The 12,597-nt window shown below is 39.6% G+C and overlaps 1 pseudogene across 1 annotated transcript; it reads left to right on the top strand.

The window, feature by feature from the left end:
• The first annotated feature begins 218 nt into the window (after positions 1 to 218).
• Positions 219 to 5,120, top strand: LOC147547437 (uncharacterized; annotated as a pseudogene). Its single transcript, XR_015236793.1, has 6 exons — positions 219 to 1,151; positions 1,946 to 3,293; positions 3,390 to 3,643; positions 3,992 to 4,072; positions 4,213 to 4,695; positions 4,805 to 5,120. The product of XR_015236793.1 is annotated as an uncharacterized LOC147547437 (transcript).
• The last annotated feature ends 7,477 nt before the right edge of the window (positions 5,121 to 12,597 follow it).

The raw sequence follows: 12,597 nt of genomic DNA, 5'->3' as shown, positions 1-12,597 counted from the left end.
AAAGTAAGGTGGCCAATACATGGACAACCAAATATTTTACGTGGACAACTATTTTTGGGTCCGGTGTAAGTCAACTATATTTGACTTAGTTGACTTATATTTAATAAGGGGACAACACTACAAAGCTTTAATGGTTAAAACAATAATTAATGCGAGGACTATAAACAAATATAATGGATTAAAATAGAAACCCTAACTTCATCTTCTTCTAAATCTTTGGAAACATCTTGATTTTGAGATTTAATAACAATTAAAGAGTCAAAATTGATGAAAAACGAAATAAGTATGGTTAATAATGATTAAAGTGTGAAATTGGTGAAAAAGAAGACATGAATAGGAAAGATTAAAGGGTTTTATCCTTTTTACGCTGGTGTTTTGGGGTTCTGCCATTTCTCATGTAAGTAGTTGTGGATGCCATTGCACATAAAGTAGAGGGAGAAAGTTGCAGAGTTGGAGAGAGGGAAGAACCAAAGGGAAGAAAACCCTTTAGACTTGGAGATGTTTAAATAAGGAGAATTTGAAGTTTTTAAGCCAAGGAAAACAATAAAAACCCTAAATCTTTCCTATCCCATAGCATCTTGATTTTGAGCTTTACTAAGCCCATGGCAAAAAGATACATCATTCAGCTTTATTCACGTTTTTCTTCCTCTGGTTTCTTTTGCGTCCTTTTTTTTGTTGGCTCCCAATCAACCATAGATCCACCCAAAATGGTGAGAATATCTTCAGTGTTACCCGTTTTCCTTCTCTTGTAAACAAAACCATCTTAATTACAAAGCACCCACTGATCTTCCACCCATGTTCTTACTAGTTCTTCTCCCGCCATGCCGTTTGGTTTTAGCCATTGAAGAAGAAGAAGAAGGTGCTTCTCACGGAAGAAGAAAACAGACTTAAAACAAAGAACTTTAGATTCCAGAGGGCACGAGAGAAATATATTAGATAATGTCCCCCTAAAAATTGTTATCCATATAAGATTTCAATTTTTTTCAGTTGTCTACATAAAATTGTTGTCCACATATAATTTTTGATTGTTCATATATTGGCAACCTAAAGTAAAGTTTTAGGAAAAGTTGGAGGACCCGAAAACACAAGATATACAAAACAAGCAGAGAGCTCTAGCTATAAGGAGAACAAAGAAAAGAAAATAGAAGGTGGTAAGTGTTTCCTCATAAATCTTTTATCCCTTTCACTTAAAAAATATAGGATATAGATCGATCATGGGTTTTTCATCAAATTTCAATTTCTAGGTTTCGCATTTTTTGTTTTGATTTGGGTTTTTGTGTTTCTTCTTTTTGAGTTTCATGGGGTTTGGGTTGGAACTAATTGGATCATTGTTGATGAAAGAAAGAAAGAAAGTTGGGGGCTTTTTGTTTGTGGAATCTAAGAAGCTATTTCTAGCTTCATCTGTAGTTGACGTAAGAAATTGTTTTGAGTTGTACTTTGTTTTAAACCGATTGAGTGATCATTAGAGAATGATTTGAGTGGTCAAATGGGTAGATCATTAGAGAGTTATATCATAATGATTTGAGTGATCAAATGGGTAAAATGCATTTCAATTCTTGCTTGGTTGATTTTCATTACTGAATAGTCATTAGACTTATAATCTGCAAATTCTATGTTACCTATTTCGGTCTGTCGAAAGTTCAGTAATTTAGTGTTCTTCTGAATTTCAGGCTTTTTGTTGATTGGTATCTTGATCAACCATGAATCACATGTTCATTTTTTTTTCGTTGTTAGTTACAGTCGGCGTTCAATTTGGCTTCCGAGCTTGTTCCTGGGTGTCTTTTAAAGCTCTCATAAATTAATTGATAGTTAAACTAAGAATCATCTGAAGATATAAGTAGCTTCATAATAAGGGTCGTAGATATCGGAATTCTCTTGGTTAGATTTTACTTTATTTAGGATAGAGTTTGATGTTTAAATTTTTTTTTTTTTTACCGATTTTCAGAACTTGCCTTTGTTATGAAGATATGCATTGACAAGAAAGGAATAGATATTGCAAAACAAAGACCAATTTAGAAATCAGAAGCACGGCAAGATACTTAATATTTGCTCGAATCCTATGAATGGGCTCGCGTCAAGCATACTCCACCAAAAGTACCGATGAGGCGGAATCATCTCCAAGCACATTTACGGAAAACCTACCTCAGTTTGCTGGTGAGAGCAACTATTTGGTGGACAAACCACAACGGCGGATCATCAGAAAACGAGTCGCAAGGGAGATTCCAGTCTCTTCCCTTAATGAATTTCAGTTGAAGACCACATTGGAGGTTCCAATAACCCCAGATCAACTTTCTGAACACAAAGACATATTTGATAAGACATTTAATGATCGTGAGTCTAAGATTGATTTCAAGGATAGACATTGTCAATTTACTTCTAACTTTGGGTCGAACGTTCCGTGTCCTATATCAAGAATTGTGGGTTTTGAGTCAAGTAATTTAGATCTCTCCTGTAAAAGGTCGGAATGTGTCCATTCGTCTGGTTTTGTGGGTAGAACTGATTATGGACCTGAGTTACAAGGGAAGCTTGTAAGAAAACGATTGTTATCTCCCTTGAATGGAATGCTTTGTCCGAAACAATTAAATGGTAAATCTTTGGATATTGTCAAGGACAATTATCATATTGATTCGAGCACAAACAACCACAAAAAAACTAAGATCGGTAACAGTAGTTATTTTGAAACCCAAAGTTGGCCTTTATGTAACGGCACAAAATGGGAAAGTGATAGTAGTAGTAGTCGTAGCGGAAATTCGATTAGTTTCACTGATGGTATGTTGTTTGAGAACAAGGTTCACCAACTTTGCAGCCATTCTCTGTCTGAAGGAACAATGAAGGATAGATTGCAAGCTGGAGCTATAGCCATATCCTCGAAAAAGTTGATATCTCCACTCATGCCATTGTCTCCTCTTGGTTCTGGATTCTCACAAGGAATGACAACTGCAGGAGTACAAAGAGGAGTCGAGAAAGTACTGGATGTTAGAAATATGAACTCAAAGAAAATAGAGAATTTGGTTGGGGGAGTTGTTTCGGGCATTTCAATTACTCATAATGAAGATGAATTTGGGATCTCAATTAAATCATTCAGAGATGTTGATATGTTATATAAAGATTTGGATCTGTTTACCCCTGAAAATTCTTGTGTCGCCGGTCGGCATTGTGGTCCAGTAACTCCAGTGCCTCAATCCTTTAAATCGACTAAAATTATTAGTGTAGCTCCTGCTAGGCGCTCGCTGGTTGGATCATTCGAAGAATCTCTACTGTCAGGACGCTTGTCGTCTGGTGGAGTCAGTCGGGTTAGTATATGTACTCTAATGTACTTGGTACGAGCTTAGTTTATTTTTTAACTTTGATCTGTTTATTTAAATTCATCTGCGTTTCTTATATGACAGAAGATTGACGGTTTTCTAGCTCTTCTTAACGTTACTGGGGAGGAAGCTTCTCTCCGCCGATGCAGAAACTTCCATTTGCGGTAACAAGTGTGGATGGCGATAGCTCCTTACTATATTATGCATCAATTGATCTAGCTGGAAGTTTTCCTTCAAGCAAGGGCAAAGGCTCAAATATGAAGAAGAGCATTAGCAATGAAAATTCCCGAGCTGCAAGGAGCCGATTGCGTATCCCAATGAAGGGGCGCATACAACTGGTACTAATTCTTTTAGCCCTCAAAACTGTTCCAAGTGATCAACTTATCAGATAAGTTGTGTCCATTCCTTTGTCTCGTGTTGACTGGACCAGACTGTCGAACCACTAGGAAAATTCATTTTTATGGAGTCGTTCTTCAAGTTCTTGTAGTGGATCGAGATAACTCCCTGTTTCCATTATCATGGCACTGACCCATTTGTGTGAAGAGTCTGTTAGCTGTTCAGTCCATTACTCTTGCAAGAAACTTCTTTGACGGATTCATCTATCATGATTAGTGATTAAATACAATGTGATAGTCATTTTAGTCGGTGGGTTCCATTGCTACTTACCAGCTGGTTCATTCTGGCAGGTTCTAAGCAATCCAGAAACGACACCTCTTCACACCTTCTTTTGCAACTATGATCTGAGTGACATGCCGGCTGGAACCAAGGTATGCGATAAAAGAGCCTACATAATCTCACATTAAGAATCTGCTTTTGCTCCGCGAGATTTTGCCTTTTTAAAAGTACCCAAATTTTGTGTAATGGTTAATGCTTGAGTAATTCTTCACTCATTTCTATTCATTTGGAGTGGACGTTCTTGCGGCAAAAGGTCACTCTATCCTCGTCTGAACCAACATCTAGTGCTCGAAGAGTAGGAAGCAAATGTCCTGACATGAAAAATGAATTCAAGGCAACTCCACTGTCAGGAAAAAGCCATCCTGGGAAGTTTAGCTATGAATCTGCAAACCGTAGCGCTAGCGATATACCAAATGGATGTGCCAGTCTCAAGTCTGATGGTAAAACTTTGTATAATGACTTGCCCCCTCAATACCCACTTGAATCAAATAATGAAGTTCATACTGCCAGCGTTGCTCGTGTTCTACGTTATGCTCTTCATCTTCGTTTTCTATGCCCTTCTCCTAAGAAGTGTTCCAGGTCAGCGAGACGAAATTCTGATCGTTTATCTGGATCTCAAGTAGACAGCTTGGATAATGGAGAACGGAGATTCTACTTGTATAATGATTTGAGGGTTGTGTTCCCTCAACGACATTCAGATGATGACGAAGGTGAGGTATGTGATCATAATTAACTTAAAGAAGGCGATTCTGATTGCAATTCTTCTACCCATTTGAATTGTTTTGTTAAAGTTTTTAACTGTGATTTTGTTGTGGGTATTGCAGTTGAATGTGGAGTATGATTTTCCAGCAAATCCGAAATACTTCGAGATGGGTCATTAATGATCAAATGGTCAAGTGGTGGGTAGGTCTTGTCCTGCTATGGGTCATTCATTCATATTTAGTTTCATACTTGTTGATGATCTTCATGGTGTAAAACTTGTATGGGGTCATTGGAAACTCCTTCAATGGTATACATTGTGGATGGCATATAGTTAGGAATCCAAAACTAAGATCTGATTTAAGGTGCGCAAAGAAGGAAAGAAATGTGATTCGGAGAAATCTTTTAAATGTGATTTCTAGTATTGGCAATACTTTGCTATATTATTTGTTTGGTCAGAGATAAGAGTGGTAGATGTGCCCTAGATTTATTTGGTTGACCATACCAATATATATCTATATAATAAAACAGGTGGATGGATGCTGACTGGGACAAACCCCTGGATAAATCCAGCCGTCCGTCCCACATCACCATCGATCCCAACAGTTGGATTGAGTATAATCAATTAGGTTGGCAACCGGACGCCTGTAACAAACGAATCGGTATACCTTCTCAGTCCACCGGACATACCTTCTCATTTCCGATCCTCTATAATTTATGGGTAGTATACTACTGATGGGATTCACCAAATTGAATTCTCAAACTTCCAACTTTCCCTAAAACGTATTACTAATGGAATTCACCATTACTGTCTTCATTATCACCATTGTTTAACTGTTGCTTCACTATTTTCTCCTTCTTCTTCCACATTCAGTTTGGTGAGGAATGAATTCACTGTATGTTAAAAAGCGAGTAAGAAATCCAAATTCATTTTCTCATCTTTTCTTCTCTTATCTATTGGTAAATTTCAATCTCATAATCCTTTGACCATCTCATCTTTTCTTCTCTTATATATTGGTAAATTTCAATATCATAATCCTTTGACCATGATGATGAAGCGTGTGAAGAACTCATTTTCCAGGGGTCGTAATTCTTCTGTCTTTTATTTTTTATTTGTTGTGTTCTTTTGCTTTGGAAGTAGATGTTGTCTCTCAGTTGTTTGATAAAATGTCAAAAAGGAACTTGGGTTTATTATCTATTACTTGTTATGAAATATGGGTCAGTGACTGTTCTTTTTAAGGAATTTGGAAGTAGATGTTGTCTCTCAGTTGTTTGGTAAATGGTAAGCAAGCTTTTTCTTAATTTCCTATACAGAATATGTTCCTTATCGTTGCGCATTCGTAAAAGTGTTGCATATATATATATATATATATATATATATATATATATATATATGAAGGATATGGTGCCTGAAGTCTGAAGGAATGGTATCCTTCCGAAGGAGTGTCCTTCGACCAAGGATGCAATGCGTGCAATTTGGCTATTAGGATCTTAATGACCTTATTCGGAAGATCATTAGTCCGGTCCAATTAGGGGTCGTAATGCTTAGCTAGAAGCCAACTACGATCGTCGAATCAAGAGTTGATTCGCGGCTAACATAGACCGGATCCTACAAGGGTTACACAACAGAATAATGATTTGAACGGAGAGAATTGACTAGATGGATAATGGCAAATAAGTGGATTGGATCCGTTATTGGTAAGTCCAGAAAGATTCGGAGAAGTCCGAAAGAGATAAACATGTTCGGGCCCAGGAGGGAGGCCCGGAATGGCTTTAGGGAAGCCGGCCATGTGATGGCCGGCCAAGGCAATAGGGCCGGCCATGTGATGGCCGGCTAGGCCCTAAGTGGGCCGGCCAAGGAAGCCCATAAAGGGCTATGTTGGCCGGCCACACTTAAGTGACCCAAAGGAGGGTATTTTGGGTGTTGCCTAATAATTAGGTTTATGGAATCCTAGGTTGAGTCTAATACCTCTTCTAGGGACTTCTATATATACCTAATTATACAACCTAAAGAGAGGTAATTCAAGGGAGATTGAATTCTCAACAACTGAGAGGGTTAACTGAAAGAGTTTCAGAATATACATCTCAGAGAGAGAGAGAGAAAAGGAGTTTTCTCAAGTATCTAGTCAAGAAGAAGGAGTTCTTCATCTCAACCTTCAAGAAGGTCCTAGCTGGCTGAAAGGAGGGAGTTCAAGTCATTATTCGGTGTCTCAAGTAGAGGAGCTACACTTGGAGCTCTTATCTTCCGAATACTGATCGGAATTTAGTTCGTGGGAAAGCGATTAAGAGGTAATCTTCTTTCCAATCTAGTTCATTGGTATGTTCATGTATAGATCCTGGAATTAGTGTTAAACATATGATGTTTGAGATTCCGCTACCAACACTAATAGACAATTAGGTGTATGAGATACACTAGGTTATTACCCTACAGTGGCATCACGAGCCGTTTGCATGAACTATCTTTGACTAGATGAATTAGATTCATACTTGAACAACTAGATATTAGTGTTTTAATGTTTGAATAGAGATTTAAACATAAGTTTGATGAGATCAAATTAGGGTTTTGGATGAGATTCATGACCTAGAAACACTAGAAACAAAGTTTTATGAAAAGAGTTTTCATAAACAAGTGTTAGGGTTTTAGAATTTTGATTAAAAATCATCAAAACCATGAAGATTGGTTGATGAATTGATCAAAAACAGTACCTAACAGCAGCTGGAACAGAAAGAAAGAAAAGAAAAAGAAGTTGGAACGGCAGGATTTCCCAAAAAATTAGGAAACCCTACTGGCCGGACCGGCCAGGACGCGTCCAGGACGCGTCCGGGCCGGACCAGCACGTCTCGGACAGACAGTCCGAGACAGACAGGGACACGGACTGGAAATCCCAGTCCGTGAAGGACCGGGAATCCTAGTCCGAGCAGGACTAGGAGTCCGAGACTCTCGGGTCTCGGACATCCCAGAGCGTCTAGGACGCGTCTGGGAATCCCAGTCCAACACGGACTAGGAGTCCGAGACTCTCGGGTCTCGGACGTCCCAGCGCGTGGGACGCGTCTGGGACATCCCAGTCCGAGACGGAATAGGATTCCGAGACAGGAGCGTCTCGGATATCCCTGACGCGTCTGGGACGCGCTCGAGGGAACCTATTTAGAGTCTCGGTCTAGGACCGAGACACTGGACGGGCGTCCGGATGCATCGAGGATGCGTCTGGAGCAACCAGAAGCATCTCGGATGCGACTGGAAGCTTCCGGACGCAACTCGGATGCGACCGGAGCATCCAGAAGCGTCTAGGACGCGTCTGGACGCGTCCAGAAGGCATCCCAGATGGGATGGCCTAGCCGTCTGTGCACAGAAGCGTCTGGGACGCGACTGTGGGGCACGGGTGCATCCCGGACCAAAAATCCGAGATGGCACGTCTGCTGTCCCGAGACCAGACACGTCGGGGACGCGTCTGGGAGTTCCAACAGCTCTCGGATTAAGCATCCGAGAGGCATATGCAGCAACCGGATGGTCTGGACGCGTCTAGGACGCGACCAGGACGCATCCTAGACATCTCACCCGAGATGTCTATGGTCTGTCCTAGGACAGATGCGTCTAGCTGGGCTAGAACGCGTCTGCCCGAGAGACATAGCACGGCAGGAAGGTGCTGTCTCTAGGACCGGACCTTGACCAGGCTGAGTCAAGAGTTGACCAGAGACCAGTCAAGGGGCTTTGACCAGGGTTGACTCAGATTCTTTTTGAGTGAGACTCAAGGGCCTTTTGGGCCATGATCTGAAAGGGAGTTTTTCAGACTTTTCTCCCGGTTCCGAGCATAATTTTTCCGACTTAGACCCGGGTTAGAGGAGTACCCGAACGGAGTTTTTCCTTATTTTGATTTTGGAAACAATTAAGGAAGAAACGTAATGTTTTAGTTTAAGTATTGAGAATACGAAACTTTAGAAACATTAGACATAGAGATGTCACAAAATCCCACGAATAGCTATGTGATAGCAAAACCTAGAAACGAATCTAGGATACATACTTTATTTATTATGATTGTCATATTTTTGTATGTATGGATGTATGTGATTGCGTAGAATAGTATACCTTTAGATAGGATTATCGTTTCTTGTTCTAAGCGCAAGGAGTTGTGCCCGAATAATACTTAGAGTATAGGGTCTTAGAATCTATTGACGAACTGAATGATGAGATCATGGTTCAAGTGGGAGTAGTCAATAGAGGTTCTTGGATAAGAATCCAATCGAACCATAGGCGAACAAGAAATAAACTTAAAAGATGGGATCTTTTAAGGGGTAATACTAAGATTTAACAAATCATTACGCAAACCCACATAAACTTTTACGTAATAAATCATGAATGGTTATGCAAGAGTTCACAGTAACGCAACTTGATAAATTACGTAATAAGTCCCAAAAAGAATTTTGAGTAAAGCCTACCCAGATTAAGACACCTGTTGAGCCCTTGTTCATCGATGGTGGGTCATGCCAAAGCAGGGTGCCATCTTTTACCTCGGGACAATACGGGTAGATCTATGAAGAGGTCTACATGTCTAAATGGTTATTCTCAAACGAGTCAGCAAAAGGGTTTTGGATTTCGAGGCTAAAGGACGATTTAATGTTTAAATCGTTAACCAAGAGTCATATGAGATATGATCAGTAAGGAGTTACTCACCCAGGAGGGTGAAGTTAAGGGCAATGCCAAAGTACGCTTAGCTTCACAGGAATGGGATCTTGGAATTATATTATTCTAAGGGGACAACAAAAGTAGAATAATATAGGCAAATTAAGAAAATTGCCAGGATAACAAGTTTAATCACTTTCGCATTTCTTACATGTAGTTTAATTATGACAACAAACATCTTCAACCTCTACACCATACTTGAGAAATTGAACGACACCAACTTCGTTCAATGGGAGAGGAACCTGAGAAAGGTTCTAGGAAAAAGCGCAGAAATATTGGACATTCCGATCCCCGTGCTTTCAGAAACTTCTTCTGATGAAGAACGTAAGCAAGTAGACGATATTCGAAGGAAGTCAGCGCCAGTAACCGGTTTAATGCTAATGGCCATGGAAAGAAAATATATAGATATGTTCATTGAAATGGAGGCATACACCATTATTCGACGGCTAAGAGAAGTGTTTGGAACACAATGTCGAATAGAAAGATTTAGAATCACAATGGTGATACTGGGGATGAGACTGGAGAAAGGGAAACCCGTTCGTTATCATGTTTTGGAGATGATTGATCACTTCAAAGACATGGAATGGATGGGATCTCCTATGCCAGTCGAACTGGCTGTTGACATCATCCTGAATTCATTGGATGAAAGGTTTAAGGATGTAGTAGCAAACTTTGAAGATAAGTTTGGACGGGTATCCTTCGAAAGTCTACTGGCGATTCTGGAAGTTGCTGAAAGTGGTTTCAGCACCCCTGAAACTCTAGAAGAGATTCTAGGGATTCAGGAAACTATAAACACGGGAACGGAAGACGTTAGGAGAAGGAAGCCATCTGGCAGGAGAATGGGCAAGAAAGCACCAAGACCCAGAACCATCCTTCCTAACAAGAGATGTCTTGTGTGCTGTAGTACATCTCATATTCGATTAAGAGATTGCCCGCGATTCTTGGAAGAACAAAACGACGGAGCTGGGAGTTCCGGTCAAGGTAAAAATTGTTAAAAGTTATTCAATTAAATACACATTCCTCAAGGTATGCGATACCTAAAAGACTCTTATCATTATGAATGACAAGAGCGAGAGGGAGCTGAGTATTTATTGAAGAGGAGATGAACCTGTCGAAAGCTGAGAAGGCAAGAGTTGCTGGAAAAGCTCAAGAAGGATCATAGACTCGATAGGCGATACTTTAAAGTAGTTTTAGTATTTCTTTTTCTTTTTAGAACATTGACTCTGTAATGAGATTATGGGAGTGAATAAAATATGAGATATTTTATGATGTTCTTAAAAGAGCCTATCTAACTTTTAAGTAAATTTTAACGGATGATCCGACTTAGTCATTCTAAATCTTGTAAGAGTATACAAGAGTACAGTTAATCGTAGAAAACAATGTTGGACATGAAAGTCTGCGATTAGTGTGATTAGAATGGACATAAGACTTGATTGTGGAGGAGTTTTAGAAACAAATCCAAAATCAAGAAGTGGATCTGGATGACTAAAGAATATGATGAGATCATGAGTTCGATAGTCATCGGTCTTCCAAAACACAAAGTCTAATACGTATCTGCCAAACCACTAAAAACCTAAAAGCTATAGTGAATAATTGAGTCCATCCGGATATGGATATCGTTTTAGAAGGAGTTCTAAAATTATCAATTATTCCAATGTCTAAAGCGTGTTAGACATAGGTTCTTCAAGAAGAAGAACGGGGTTTTCCTACCAAACATCGGAACACAATGAGATTGTTGCTCTCGATGGTGTCTTCATTAAAAGGAGGGTCCTTCTAAGAAGACAAGTGGGAGGAAAAATCGAATGGGATTCGATAAAGAGCAACAAGAGGAAGTAAGGAGTTACTTGCCTTAAAACAAAAGAGAGTAAGAGTTACTCGACTTAAAACGAAAGAGAGTAAGAGTTACTCGTCTTACGTGACAAGGGATGTCGACTTGAAGGGTTCAAGGAGACGATCGCCTAGAAACTTCTTAAGGAGTTAAGAAGGTTGCTCATAAACCCCAATGAGTCTTGGGAAGATTCAAAAGAACTATAGCAGAAACCACTCTGAAATTGGATCGGAAATCCAAAGAGATAAGAGTAAGAATGGTTGAATCTTGTGAGACAAGAAGGTAAGTGGGAGTGAAACAAGAGTTGTTTCAGGGGTCCTGTATGTGGGAGACATACAAGAAAGGACAAGAAGACGAGGGTGAATTAACCATGGGCATCAAAAGTCTATGGAGATAGACCTTAGATGATAAAGACTCGTTCAAAAGGAGTTTTGGAGAGGTCTGAATAAGAAATTCTCTTGGAGAGAAATTCTACCCAACTCCCGTGATAAACACAGGAGAGACACTTATGTTAGGAAACATAAGAACGATCATGAGATGATTGTTGTTTACCCGTACATCTAAAAGGTACTTGGAGTATGAAAAGATGTCGTCGCCCATACAAGTCAGAAGATTGAAGAAAGTCATAAAAGTAATCTTCCGAAAATAAAGATAGGAATCTTTTAGGAAGGGCTAACAGATGGGAAAGAGTTTTCCATGCTGGGAGTCGTTACTTAACTCTACTAGATAAGAAAGTAAAATTAGAACTTGGGAAGTACTAATTTCAGTGGGAGAAAACTGATAATATCATAACAGCTTACGAAGAGTTCGAAAGCAAGATAATTACAAAGCGAAGTGAAAAGGAAACTAAACTGTCACCTTAGAACGATCATGAGATGCTCGGGTCTAAGGAATTAGGATCCAGGAGGAGAATCCTAAAAAGACTTGTAAAATTGAGAACGTGAAGGAGTTCACGCGGGTGCTCAAATTTTACAAACTCTTGTTATCCGAAATAAACTGGGTTTATTTCGTCATCTAAATTGTGGTTTAGAATTTAGACGACAGTCCAAAAGGATGGAGTGTTCCAGGTAGGTTTATTAGATACGTGATCTAATGAAAGAAACCCTACTAAGTGAACGTGGAAGCACATCATCCTACTATCCCTAGTCCAGGTCATTAGTTGGACAATAATGACTTATGAAGACTAGCATGAGTGATTGACAAGATAGCGCTGTTTCTTGGGCTATGGGAATAGGAGTATTCAAAGGTCAACTTCATGGGTGTATAGTTGATACACTGGAAACCCGCCGAATGAGAGTACTTCAAGAGTTGAAGTTATAAGATGTCATAACTCTCATTTAAGCAAATTGGAGAGATTCCTCAAAACATGAGTACTCACTCAGTTTATGGAAGGAATGTCGAACTTTGGTACC

This window comes from Eschscholzia californica, unplaced genomic scaffold, assembly GCF_041429995.1.
Source record: "Eschscholzia californica isolate CP2 unplaced genomic scaffold, dmEscCali1.0.p SCAF_3, whole genome shotgun sequence".
NCBI lineage: Eukaryota > Viridiplantae > Streptophyta > Magnoliopsida > Ranunculales > Papaveraceae > Eschscholzia > Eschscholzia californica.
The sequence above is the reverse complement of the archived record's forward strand: the minus strand, read 5'-3'. Positions and strand labels throughout refer to the sequence as shown.